The 15,184-nt window shown below is 36.0% G+C and overlaps 1 protein-coding gene across 2 annotated transcripts in view; it reads right to left on the reverse strand.

Moving 5' to 3' along the window:
• Positions 1-14,427, reverse strand: part of LOC145242978 (protocadherin beta-15-like) — a 490,058-nt gene extending 475,631 nt beyond the window's left edge. For both annotated transcript variants that reach the window (XM_080106092.1, XM_080106090.1), the window contains exons 1-2: positions 10,453-14,427; positions 2,624-2,653 (exon numbers count right to left, since the gene is read on the reverse strand). The gene's annotated coding sequence lies outside the window, so the exon portion shown is untranslated. The remainder of the gene's footprint in view (positions 1-2,623; positions 2,654-10,452) is intronic.
• Positions 14,428-15,184: the final 757 nt, after the last annotated feature.

Raw genomic sequence — 15,184 nt, forward strand, 5'->3', positions numbered from 1 at the left:
ATTGTAACATTTTGTTGTGAATAATGAATAAATTTACTGGAATAATAAAGACGAGTCAGACGAAAAAAAATATTAGTCAATATGTCATAGAGGAACCAAGAAAGACTCGCCATTAAAAAGTTGATTTCTAGGAGTATTTTGGTCTGGTATGACCGAATATCACAATTAAATTTGACGCCGTCAAGTGGTTTTTATGATATTAAGACTTTCATTATCCAATGTATTCCCTATTGTTTTCAGCGGTCACCAATCTTAACATTACGAGGGGGTTGTATTGCTTGGCGCATGCGTCAAGCGTTTTATGTAACAAGAAAAAAAATGGCGGCCACTTTAAAGTATCAGATAAAACATGAAAATACAAAAATCTTAATCTCATAAGAATTACTTGTCGACAACAAATTTAACTGTGATATTCGTTCATATCGTACCCTAAAAGCCTTCAAAGTTCACCTTTTTAAAGGTATGTCTTCATTTAGTCTTTTAGGTCACAATGATTATGATTTTTATTAACAAATTAAAATTAATATTTAGTTGAAAATAAAAGTCAATAATGATGATACTATTTCATTTACATACTCGCAATAGAATACAAGTAGGGTGTAGGTGTGAGGGGCGTACAAGTGACAAATTATAGATTTAGCACGAGATGAATGGTTCGTGATATTAGAACGAAAGAAATGCTAAAATAGCATGGTTTTATGGTTGACGGTCACGTGAGCGACGACGTTTCTATGCAAATGAGACGTGAATAAAAAACGGACGTGAAGCGAGCAGGGGAGGAGTTGGAAGAAGGCGTGTGCAATTCAACTTGAAAGAGTGTCTAGTTTTGCAGTTGGAAGTTTGGACAACAGTGTGTCGAATTTGCCCGAGGAATTCTTAGTTTAATCGTGTGGAAATTTCAATAAAAGTTCAATATTCATTAATGTTAAATGATATTAGTTTTGTTGATTGTTTATCATAAACAAAATAAAATTTTTAAAAATAGGAGCCATTACTTTTGGAATGGCACTCACATATATGTGCAATAGTCAATGTAAAATCTTGTCTCACATTTGATTCTGTTCATTTTTGTTTAACTTTGACAAAGTTCTTTTCTCCAGAAAGAAGTGATCTCTACAGTAAAATAATAAATAAAAATAAATCTATCTATATATCTATAAAAGTGAGCGTGTCTGTGTGTCTGTTTGTGCGTCTGTCTGTGTACATTTACCTATGCAATAACTCTGTCAATTTTTAGTCTACAGACTCGAAATTTGATATACATGGTACTGAGAGTTGGGAAAAATCGATGTGATCGGTTTTCAGCCAGAAATTTGGCGATTAAGGGGTCGAAGTTCAACGATTTGACTTTTGAGAACTCTATCAAACTTCTCCAACAATTTGGAGTCTAAACACTTGAAATTTTAGATATAGGTTCTTTGGAGATGGATTTAACTTAATAACTAAATTGGAGCCAAAACAATAAATGTTAAGGGGTGATAATAGGGGTCAAAGTTTAAAAAAATTGGCCGTTTTTTGTTTGTTTTTTTTTGCTCAGTATACGCCTCCAAACACCCGGGCAACTCCGGTCACCTATGCTAGTATATCTATAAAAGTGAAAGTGTGTGTCTGTGTGTCTGTCTGTGTACATTTCCTTACACAATGACTCTGTCAATTTTAAGTCTACAGACTCGAAATTTGATATACAGGGTATTGAGATTTGGGAAAATCTTTGTAATTTGTTTTCGGCCAAAAATTTGGCTATTAAGGGGTGAAAGTTTAACGATTTGACCTTTGAGAACTCTACCAAACTCCTCCGACAATTTTGGGTCTAAACAATTGAAATTTTAGATATAAGTTCCTTGGACATGGATCTAACTTAATAACTTGATTTGAGCCCAAAACAATAAATGTTAAGCGGCCATAATATTTGTCAAAGTTAAAAAAATTGACCTCTGCAATCTCTACCAAATTACTCACACAATTTCTGGTCTAAACATTTGAAATTTTACATAAATGATATTCAGAGATAGGGTAAGTTTTTTAATCAGTTCGGGTCGAAAATTTGAGCTACCAATATATAAATGTATGTATGTTTGCATGTCTGCCTAAAACTTTCGACAGAGGCGACAGATTTTCACAAGATCAGTATCGTTTTGAAGTTCGACCTTTCAGACGACAAATACTGAGAAATTGGCTAAAAACATTAATTTCTTCGCCCTCAACTGAGCACTTTTCTACAGGGAGTGTCGCTTTTTTCACCGATATTTTCGAAAGTCATCCCCTCTTTTCGATTGTCTAGCCTTAATTTAAACCTACGTCACTTCTGGTTTGATGGTGGTCGTAACAGCAAAGACGTCACGTTTTTTTCCCATTCTTTTCCTCCTTCGCTGTACGGGCTCGAGCCTGCCTTTCTGCTACCACTTTTTTTTTTTTTGCTCAACACCCCCCCCCCAAACACCCGGGCAATGCCGAGCACCCATGCTAGTTTAAAAAACTTTAATTTTGGCTGAACATATGATAGCATTGTAATATGAAAGATACAATGCCTGTTTCGAGTAATACTGTGGAATAAACCAAATATACAAGTGAGATACTGATCTACTTATGTTTATCAAAGAAATTTGCAAATAAAAGTACTTACCTCCATCAGTTGATAAAGTCGGAGAAAATCCTGTGTGAAAAAAATAATTTAGTTTAAATGCAGAAGCAAAAGTGCCTATAATGGTTAAAAACTTACAAATGTTTCTATAATGATTAAAAATTTACAAAAGTTTCTATAATGATTAAAAATTTACAAAAGTGCCTATAATGGTCAAAAATTTACAAAAGTGCCTATAATGGTTAAAAATTCACAAAAGTTTCTATAATGGTCAAAAATTTACAAAAGTGCCTATAATGGTTAAAAATTTACAAAAGTTTCTATAATGGTCAAAAACTTACAAAAGTTTCTATAATGGTCAAAAACTTACAAAAGTTTCTATAATGGTTAAAAATTTACAAAAGTTTCTATAATGGTAAAAAATTTACAAAAGTTTCTATAATGGTTAAAAATTTACAAAAGTTTCTATAATGGTTAAAAATTTACAAAAGTTTCTATAATGGTTAAAAAATTACAAAAGTTTCTATAATGGTTAAAAATTTACAAAAGTGCCTATAATGGTTAAAAACTTACAAAAGTTTCTATAATGATTAAAAATTTACAAAAGTTTCTATAACGGTCAAAAATTTTAAAAAGTGCCTATAATGGTTAAAAACTTACAAAAGTGCCTATAATCGTTAAAAATTTACAAAAGTTTCTATAATGGTCAAAAATTTAAAAAAAGTGCCTATAATGGTTAAAAACTTACAAAAGTGCCTATAATCGTTAAAAATTTACAAAAGTGCCTATAATGGTTCATAGTTACAAACAAATGTGCCTATAATGTTTAAAGTAACAAATTTAATGTCTCACTTGGTTTTAAGTTGTAAAAACATTTCCATATTTTTTACATGGAATATAAAGTTAGTATCTGTTTTTGAGAAATTGTCTAAGTTTCATTTTTAAAAGTTAGGATTTAGATTTGTAATGATTTTAAAGGGATTAATTTCCATTTCGATTGTAAGAATAAATATTTGAATCATAGGAAATATTTGAATAATGCTTATAACATGAATCCTGACTTTGTTATAATAAAAACCGACGTTTATAAAGTTTTCAAAAATATTAGATAACAACATGCCAAATAATAAATCTATGAATTGCTTAGAAATGTCTTTCATTGGCCTTCAATCAGAGAGGAGTACATGAAGCAAACAGTTCAAACAGAAAAAGCTATAAACAAAGTAAAAATTCTGATATTATCAGGAAGAGACCAAGAAAGAAAATCACAATTTTTAATGTGAACATTCAAAGCAAAGCTAGCATATTTTTTCTTTTAATTTGAGTGTGTGTGTGTGTGAGTCTACCTGTATATTTATTTACATACAAGCAGAGGGGGGGCAAGCTTGCCCGGTTGTAAAATACGCTGAAATATATTTAAATTCATGCAGATTTCGTATTTATTATAATAAAGACAATTCTCTATTTGAATATTATATATATATATATATATATATATATATATATATATATAACTACTTCATTTAATCAGATAAATTAATATACGAAAGTATAATTTCATGCGTAAACTTTAAGTATTTACTTCAACAGTGCTCAATACATAGGTAGAGCTAGGTAGTTAGTTATAAAATATATATGGCAATTAAGCTACACAGAATATTCCACGTTTCATTCATCCACGCTAGGATTCGTCTGGCTTATGAGAAGAGTTGTCGTTGTCTCGTGTTTTTATATATGCACATTCTGTTGAGTTTTTAGTTAGCCAATCAGCTTTCTAGTTTCCACTGCGGACAACAAAGGCCCAGGTCAACTGGGCCTTTGTCCTGTAAGTGCCTGCCCATTGGCTGATTAGAAGGGGCGTGGTGGAAACTAGGAAGCTGATTGGCTAACTAAAAACTCAATAGAATGTGCGTAATATTCTGTGTAGCTTTATTGCCATATATATTTTCATAACTAACTAACTATATATATATATATATATATATATATATATATATATATATATATACTAGCAGTGCAGCCCGGCTTTACCCAGGCCCTATGTACTGTTAATAGCTTAATATACATATATATATATATATATATATATATATATATATAATAAAAAGTTAACCTACATCTAAAATTTCAAGTGTTTAGACCCAACATTGGCGGAGGAGTTTGGTAGAGTTTTCAAAGCTCAAATCATTGAACTTTGACCACTTGACAGCCAAATTGCTGGCCGAAAACCGATTAAAAAGATTTTCCCAAATCTCAATGCCCCTTATGTCAAATCTCGAGTCTGTAGATTAAAAATTGACAGAATTTAAGGAGTAGATAGGCTCTGTCTATCGCCGGCTTCCATATTCCTTCTTTGCCTATTAGTCAGGCGCAGAGACAGTATCACAAGTGAATCGACAAAACACTTAGTGGTAGATCTTGTTTCTTATCTAGGGCATTGAATGCCGTTCCCCCACTCCCGACACATCCCACCCCTCATAACTGGGCACTTGGGAGTACTTTAGTACCACGCATGCCTGTGCCATTAGATTCGGGTGATCTTCTTCTGATGGGCTGAGGGTACCGGATTGACAGTTCCTGGCTGCTGTTTCCAACTGGTAGTACAGGTGCCCTGTTTGGTAGCGCTTAGAGCGGCTGCTCCATCAACAGTTGTATAAGATCGGGATGTTTGTAATGACATGTTGCGCATGGAAAGGGACCCTGCACTCATCCCCGATGGGCTTTCCTGAGACCACAATCCTAGTTGAAGAAAGGTCAGCTAATGTTCTACTTGTGTTGCATGTCTGATACCCTGCGTAACCTCTTGTTCAGCTCCCCCTCACCTAACTGAAACTCTTTAAAAATATGATGACAGTACAATCAAAAAATAAGTTTAAACCAGGCCTAGGGACAAACAAATCCAACTCGCCTCCTCCCTTGAGGCTTGCATTCACTAACATCTGTGGGCTTAGAACTAATTTAGCTGATGTTGAAGCATTTCTCCTAACAAATACCCCGGATATCTTAGCACTAAGCGAAACTAACCTACACTCCTCCATCCTCTCTAACTACTTTAACATGCCTGGATATCTCCCACTCTGTCCTAAGGATTCTGACAGACATATGCACGGACTTGGAGTCTACATTCGTAACACCCTGCCCCTGACTAGAGAAGCAAACCTAGAGATCAAGCCTTTATGTGCTTTAGATTAAGCATACAACACAACATTAGCTACTTTTATTTTCTCTACCGCTCTCCCTCGACCCAGGACTGCACCATAATAAACAAAGTCTCTGACAGCATAGACACAGCACTCTCCCTTGACACTAGCGCACAGGTACATGTATTTGATGACTTTAATGTTCACCTCAAAAACTGGCTTGGATTCTCTACTCACACAGATGCAGCGGGCAACACAACACATAGTTTTGCTATATCTCACTCCCTATCACAAATGGTTATGTTTCCAACCCGTTTCCCTGACCAGCAAGAACAACAAGCATCACTTCTAGATCTGTTTCTGACTACAGTTCCCGAGGATTGTACAACAAATGCTGACAGCCCACTCGGGAACGCTGACCATGCAGCGATAATGGTAGAAATCGCCCTAAATTCTAGACTCAAAACTGAAGAGTCAGTGCTCAAAACAACGAGATATTATAAAAAGGCTGACTGGGAAGCCATCAGAGATCTTATCAGAGATTCCCATGGGGAAATATTTTTTCTCTTCCTGCTGAACAGTGCGCAAATGAGACCACTGAATGGTTCAAAACAGCAATGGAAGCACATGTTCCCATGCAGAAATTTTATAGCAAGCCCCACTCTCCTCAATGGTTTACTTCAACTTGTGCAACTGCCATAGCTCAAAGGCAGCATTCATACTGCAGATGTAACCGACATAAGTCCAGTTCAAACAAACAGAAGTATATAGAAGCTAGAAGTAACGTTAAGAAAGAAATAGCGATAGCTAAGAGAGAAACCAAAAAACGCATCGAAGCACAAAAATTAGGAAATCGTGACTTCTGGAAAATCTGCAACAGTGTAGTAAATAATGGGCAATCAACAATTCCTCCGCTAACCAACAATCACGAGGTTATTTGCTCAGCAACCGACAAGACTAATATGCTTGCCAGCTGGTTTGCCTCGAACTCCACACTGGACCCTTCCAACCACCCCCTGCTTGACTTTCCTTTGCGGACAGACACCACGCTAGACGATCTAAAAATCACCCCTGCTCAGGTACACACTGTCATAAAAAACCTTGACACTTCAAAAGCATGTGGGCGTGATCTCATCCAAGCTGTGCTATTAAAAAAGTGCTCAGGTGAAGTAGCTCCAGTTCTCTCCAAACTCTACAACAAATGCCTTAATGAATCATGCTTTCCGGGCTGTTGGAAAACTGCTTCTGTGGTACCAGTTTTCAAGAATTCTAGCGAAAGAACTGATCCATCAAATTATCGCCCCATTAGCCTCCTCCCACTTTTTGCCAAAATATTTGAAACCATAATTAACCATGCTCTAGTCCGGCACCTTACAGATGCTAAACTTCTGACTGACAAACAATATGGATTTAGACAAGCCCGTTCCACAGCTGACATCCTCACTGTAATCTCTGAACGTATATACCCTTCACTGGACAAAGCGGGGGAGGGCAGAGCGGTAGCTCTAGATATATCTAAGGCTTTTGACAGGGTATGGCACAAGGGTCTCCTCAGGAAAATTAAATCATACAGTATCACTGGTAGAATACTTAACATAATTAAATCCTTCTTAGATAAGAGAAAAATCCAGGTTGTCCTCGACGGTCGTACATCTAAACAGTGTGATATAAATGCGGGAGTGCCTCAGGGGTCTATCCTTGGACCTCTATTGTTCCTCATATTTATTAATGACCTCCCCGACAAAACTGCCTCTGAGATGGGTATATATGCTGATGACACTATACTCTATAACAGGCATGACAGAAAAACAAATGAACACATTTCTAAAGAAATGGCAAAAACACTAGAGGAAGACCTCCAATCTGTAGTGGAATGGGGACAAAAATGGATGGTCACATTCAATGCTGCCAAGACTAAACTCGTTTCCTTCAATAATTACAAGAAACCTTCTCTGCCACCAATAGCAATGGCCAGTGACTCCCTATCTGAGAGTACATCTTTCAAACTGCTTGGCCTAACGTTCACAGGAAACATGAGTTGGAACTATTATATTGAAAACATTGCCAGGGCCGCTGCGAAAAAGGTAGGCTCTCTCTACCATGCTAGAAAACTACTGACACCTGAAAGTATCCTGTACCTCTATAAGGCCACCATTCGCCCATGTATGGAGTATTGTTGTCACATTTGGGCTGGTGCATCTGCTACTAGTCTCTCGCTCCTAGACAAGGTTAAAAAAAGAGTCGCCAATCTGTTAGGCCCTGAACTGGCATCTAAGCTTCAGCCTCTGTCCCATCGACGAAACGTTGCATCCCTCTGCCTGTTCTACAAGTATTTTAGTGGTGAATGCTCTGACGAACTGCAGACACTTGTGCCCCCACGACGTAGACACCCTCGACAAACCCGACAGGCAGCTAAATCCCACCCCCACACAGTAGAGATCCCTAGATGTAAAAGATCTTTCTACTCCAGTAGTTTCTTCCCCAGAACCGCTAGACTTTGGAATTCCCTTCCGGGTTCCTGCTTCCCCAACTGTACTGACATGCAGAAGTTCAAGTGTAACGTGAACCGACATCTTGCTGCCCAACTCCCCACATAACACCCTGTAGCTTATGTCCCTGGTAGTAGCCCTCTACAACAAAGTGGCAATATGCCTTGTTTGGTGTGAAAATGTAATAAAAAATATGACAACAATACTCCATCTATGGGCGAATGGTGGCCTTATAGAGGTACAGGATACTTTGGGGTGTTAGTAGCTTTCTAGCATGGTAGAGAGAATCTACCTTTTTGGCAGCGGTCCTGGCAATGCTCTCAATGTAATTGTTCCAAATCATGTTTCCTGTGAACGTTAGGCCGAGGAATTTAAAAGATGTACTTTCAGACCATCTACTCTATGAGATGGCATGATGTGGCCCTCATTTTGAAGGTGCTGGCAATGGTCCTGTTGTCATAACTCTGATCAGTAAAGAGCATGAGTTTACAATGGCGCATCTCTGATCTCGCTCGTTGTCACTTTCAGACATGATAAAAGGCGCTTATCGCTCTTGGGATTTGTACACAATTGACCAACTAGTAGATGGTCTGGAACGAAAAAAGAAAACAAGTTTTCATTAAACGGAAATGGAATCATATCATCTTTTCTAGGGCGACAATTTTATCGTTCCACACAATCTTATTTTTGTAATCAATTAATAGTAAATAAAAACTAATAAACTACACTGATACAAGGTCTTGTATAATAGTTTTATTATTATTACTATAATTCTCTAATGAATATTATATTGCACCTAATATATAATACTGATTTCACAAGTTAAAAAAATACGACTTGGGTGCCATCAGTAAGCATCGAAATCACAGTGCCCGAATCGTGTTCCCTACTGTTTGAGCTATTGACAGATAAATATGGAAGATTTAAAATTAAACCACTTTAAGCTATGAATGAATTTGCGCATGCACAAAAGTAATAGAAATAGAAGTTAAAATTAACATTTTGCATTTCGATATGCCGACATATTTCTGTATGCGTATCCATCCAAACAAAGATTTTATTCGTTATAAATCATCCTTGGTTTATAATTACTATTTCCTATTAATTTCAGTGTTATGTGATCAGTGTCTTAAGGGTTAATCGGTTAAATATTTACACACGCACATGCATACATTTACTGTTTTATTTATCTAGATTCCATGCACAGCATTTTGTTTTTTCTTGGTTTTGTTTTAGGGGGTGAGAAAGGGTCATTGAAATAGATTCTATGCATAGCATTTTGTTTTTTCTTGGTTTTGTTTTCGGGTGGGTGGGGGAAGAAGGAATAACTCTCTGTATTTATCGATTATTTATCGATGAGAATAAATTAATAATGATAGTGATCAATTCACACAAAGATGCAAACATGGCGTGTAATGCTTAAAAGGTTAATTAACCTTTTAAGCATCACACGCCAATAGATGGCAACAAAAAAATAATAAGGGTTGATATGCCGTAAAAGAGACCAAAATTATTTTGTGTGTTTAATCATCTAATTCAAAAGGATTCATATTCTTTAAAATAGACAACCCACAACAAATCAGATTTGCTGCCCCCCCAAAAAAAAAACAAATGAGAGATTTACTACCCCCCCCCCAAAAAAAATGCCACCAATCATTAATAAAATCCACAATCCTTTCTGCAATCCAACCATATTTTATACAAATCTATTTCCATCATTACTTGTCTTGAATGTTCAACATTGTGTTTTATTGCCATTCAATGAAATGCAGGGACACTTTAATGATCGTCTCATTAGTAGGAGCCGTTCCCAAATAAGCTTCTACCTCAGTGAGCCTTCTCATCCCCTCTCCAGATTTTTACCTGTAGGGTTATTTAAAAACTACAATCTATCTAAACAATTCCCAGATTATTCCAGAACTGAAGAAGTCATCACAAACCAAGTAAGAGTAAAACCAATAGGTAAGGAGTCAGATTTATTGACGAGTTTACAGGTGTGTATATCATTGAATGGTGATAAAACAAAAGCTGTTGGATATTCGTGAAAAAAACTTGGTGGACAAGTCATCCACGTACACTAAAATTTATTTATACCAAATATGGTTGAATTTCAGAAAGGATTGTGAATTTCATTCACGGTCTCATACGTAGCATTTTTGGGGGGGTTATTTTTTTTTTTAGTGGAGAGCTTACTCAGAATAAATCAATTATTTTTTTTAGTTTTTATCATATTTATAATTACCTTTCTTGATGAGATGGAATATTCCAACTGTTTTTCGTTGAGATGATATAGACTGCGTTGGTTTCGACATGTGAACTGTTGCATTGAGTTGGTCTGTCACTATACCAAGATTGTGGCTGCTGGTAGATGGGGTAATGCATGCCTAAGCAAGATCTTCTTTCCAGATGACAACATAAATCATCTTCAAGTCCAATGTAAACAAGTACTTGCAGTCTCGTCGCCTTAAATAATCAGATTCTATCCAATTTTAACCACAAACAAAAAGTTGTTGTCTCAGTGACAACCGGGCATGTGTAACTCTTAATCTTGAGTGGCCTTTGGTATTTGATAAGTGGCGACTGCTTTTCAAAAAAAAAAAAAAGTAAAAATGAAAACTTTAGAAAACGGAATAATACTGTAAAATCGTTTGTTTTTTTAATAAATAAAGTCATTTTTTTTTTCTGAAATTTTTGGTGGAATACACTTTAATCATTTGTTGTTTTTTTTTCTTCTTCATTTTGGTGGAATCCACTTTAATCATTTGTTTTTTTTTTTGTTTTTTTTTCTTCTTCATTTTAGTGGAATCCACTTTAATCATTTGTTTTTTTGTTTTTTTTTCTTCCTTTTGGTGATGATCCATGAAAGAGAAAATTGAACATCCGGTTTTGTTGACGATTATATCAAAGTCAAATCTAGTCGATCTGTATCACGTGGCTGGCGCATAAATTTGAATAGAAGTTAGTCACATCCTTTAAAAGCACGAGATTTTGTAGGTTAAAAACATAAAATTGTTAGAAAATTCTAAAAATCTCTTTTTTTTATTCAAATTTTTATCAGTCTTTTTATATAAATGTTTTTTTTTTAATTTTTATTATTAACAAAAAAATACGAAAATAATTTTTTTTTTATGCGATTTATCCACTTTTTCTAATTGAGTTGTGTATTTCTTTTCTGTATAGTAACCCTCTGAAATATCAAAGGGAGGCTAACAGGTGCTACACCTTGCCCAAGGGTGACCTGGAACTCTGCAAGGCAGGGGCGTTCAGCTCCCTGAGGCATTTTACATACCCCACATACCCACACAGATGCATTGTGAAATTATAATTGGAAGTAATAATACTTACCTGTTTTCTACTTACCTTGATAAATTTGATGAATAAAACTGTCAGTTACTAGCAAGCTACCTGGCGTTGCCCGGTCGTAAAATACAGTAAAATTTAATATTTTAATTCATACAGATTTCGTATTTATTATTATGAAATATTTCTCTATTGATTATTATATTGTACCCAATATATAGTTGTGATTTCAAAAGAAAAAAAAATGATGGGTGCCATCATCTATGTTGCTTATGATTATATCTTTTTTTCTTCTTTAATCAATTTTCACCCAAAACAAGGCACAGTGCCACTTTGAAGTAGGGGGGCTACTATCGGGGACATAAGTTGCAGGGGTATTATGAAGGGAGATGAGCAGCAAGATGTTTGTTCACATTACACTTGAACTTCTGCATGTCAGTACAGTTGGGAAAACAGGAACTCAGAAGGGAGTTCCAAAGTCTAGCAGTTCTGGGGAAGAAACTATTGGAGTAGAAGGCTTTCTTACACCTAGAGATCTCTACTGTGAAGGGGTGGGATTTAGCTGCTACTCGGGTTTGTCAGGGGTATTTACATCGAGGGGGTACAAGTGCTTGTAGTTCGTCAGAGCATTCACCATTAAAGTACTTGTAGAACAGGCAGAAGGATGCAAAATTTCATTGATGGGACAGAGGCTGAAGCTTAGATGACAGTTCAGGACTTATCAGGTTGGCGACTCTCTTTTGAACCCTGTCTAGGAGTGAGAGACAAGTAGCAGATGCACCAGCCCAAATGTGACAACAGTTCTCTATACATGGGCGAATGGTGGCCTTATAGAGGTACAGGATACTTTCGGGCGCAAGTAGTTTTCTAGCATGGTAGAGGGAGCCCACCTTCTTCACAGCAGCCTTGGCAATGATCTCAATGTATCTATTCTAGTTCATGTTCCTTGTAAACGTTAGGCCGAGGAATTAATATAATATATACTTTATTATATAAAGAGCTAGTGCTGCCAGATCAGTATGTCTGAAGATATCGGCTTCCTGACTTAAATGCAGCGTATATTAAAAAAAATTTTTTATCCCTTTACTAAACTCAATTATTTTTTGCAAAGTCAAAAACAAAAGCAACAATCGTCCCCCCTTCTCTTTTTCCACTCCTGTTTGAAGATAATGACTCCCTAACTTAAAATGCATCGACCATTAATGCTACTGCGTGTTTTTTTCTGTTACCTTTGCAAAACTCAATTATATTCTGCAAAGCCAAAAACAACACAATCTTCTACAAAACGATTAAGCCAAACATTATAAATTAATATTTGAAGATATAAGAAACTTGAAGCATAAAATTTACTTTTTTCCCCATTTTTACAAAATTACTGGGGTTTGGCATGAATAATCCGAAAAGGGTTGACATGCCATGAAATAAAATACCCCCCCAAAAAACAAACTATTATATAAAGGGCATGTGTGTGTATATCTAGCTAAATATCAAAAACTACAAAACAAAGTCGCTCATTTTTCAATCAAATCGAATCGATTGTGTGTTCTAGTTGGGGGCTCACCGTGATGCACCAGGAGGAAGCTTCACATGCCTCTCTGTAGTAACTTAGTCCACAATAGATTGTAATCTACATTGCACTGTAGAGAGCCTAGTGTTGATTTGATGAAATTATTTTTATATAATGGCTTCAATTGAAGTTTAAAATGCAAAAGTCAAGTATCATGGTTCAACTGTGCGCCAAACAGAAACATTTCAATGCATATTATGCAATTCATTTGTCTGAATGATCAGCAGAAAATTGGGTAGAATTTGATTATTTAAGCGGACGGCTTAACAAGAACCTATTTACATTGAACTTGAAAACGACCATTCTATAATCGGATAGAAAACATATCTGTAGTATAGAGTTCCACAGTTGGGAAATTCTAGGGAAAAAACTCTGTTCATGGAATTTAGATTATTTTTAGACGAAAAGAAAAGTAAGGGACACTGTTGACAGCTGGACGAATGTTTGTTATGAACGTTTTGCAGGGTGGACCATAGACCGCAGCTCAGTTGAGCACTTCACATGAAAATAAGGATAGAGCAAGGATAAACCCACAACATCGCTTTTGCCATGAAAATAACGATAGAGCAGGGATAAACTCACAACATCACTTTTGCCATGAAAATAACGATAGAGCAGGGATAAACTCACAACATCACTTTTGCCATGAAAATAACGATAGAGCAGGGATAAACTCACAACATCACTTTTGCCATGAAAATAACGATAGAGCAGGGATAAACTCACAACATCGCTTTTGCCATGAAAATAACGATAGAGCAGGGATAAACTCACAACATCGCTTTTGCCATGAAAATAACGATAGAGCAGGGACAGGCTTGCAATATCTCTTATGTGGGAAAGAGGTTGCAGGAAAGAACAAAAAAGGATATCACGCACTATATTTCGAAGTTCGTTTTGATTCCTGTCAAGACAGGAAAGAGTGCTCTGAGCGGTTCCTACCCACATGTGGCTATAGTACTACATCTTAGAACGTACTTGACGCTTATATTCACGAAAATAAAATGTTTCTGTACTTGTAATATTATTAAGATTTCTTTCAGCAGAAATTTCGAAAAATAATTGAAGAATAGATTTTTATTCTGTATCTGCAAGGACATCAGGAAGAGTTATTTGAAAAACTGTAAGCGTGTATCAGTTCTTAGATGTTCACTTGGAAGTCAGTGACCTTCGAGGCACACGATAAAAGAAAATGTGCAGCTCAAATAAAATTATATCTGTTGTAAAAAGACCCGCTGGGTCACTCATTGAGCTGGAATTATGTTTAAAGTAGAAAAAAAAATTTACAAATTTGGTTTAACTAAAAATAAAAGAAAAGAAATTTTCTAAATTTAGTCTTTTTCTGCTTCCTATATGCCTTCTCTCTTTCGTCTTCAAACTTTATAACTGTTTTGCCCAACATCCTATTAAGGAAGAAAAGTTTTGGGTAAATTGGGGAAAAAAATAATCTAATCTTCTATAATATAAATCTCAAACGTCGGTTAGGGTGCATGTACGTTGGTATGTACCGCTAAAACTTTCGACACAAATGGCGAACACTGGCAAACTTGGTATCGTTTGAAAGCTCAGTCTTTCGGCTGACGAATATTAAAAAAAATGGCCAAAAACATTCATTCTTTCACCGTCAACTTGGCCGCTTTTTACAAGGAGAGGGTCACTTTTTTGTCAACATTTTTGTAAAGTCATCATGCGCCTTGAAGTGACTGGCCTTATTTCGAAACCTGGCGACATCGTTTGTCACGGTGGGCGGGAACGCTAAACAGTTAGCTTTTTTTAACCTTCTTTTTCTCCTTCACATTACAGGTTTGAGCCTGGCTATTGCAGCTAATTTTTTTTTTTTTTTGCGCTCGCATAAGTACTCGCTGCTATTTTCACTTTTTTAAGGGGTTGGTTAATTAAAAAAAAATTCTTTTTTTAGGAATCCATTACTCAATACCCTTACTATAAAACCTCTCCCCACCCAGCAATGCCCGGTACTAGTAACAAAAAAGGTTAAGAAAACTTAAGAAAAGTAAATACGAATAAAAGCATTGAGACTATTTACACATGTAGTTCCAAATGTTTCAATATGCAGGGTGGAACGATAAAATTGTCGCCCTAGAAAAGA

This window comes from Euprymna scolopes, chromosome 21 (assembly GCF_053919585.1).
Source record: "Euprymna scolopes isolate OS-2025 chromosome 21, ASM5391958v1, whole genome shotgun sequence".
Lineage (NCBI taxonomy): Eukaryota > Metazoa > Mollusca > Cephalopoda > Sepiida > Sepiolidae > Euprymna > Euprymna scolopes.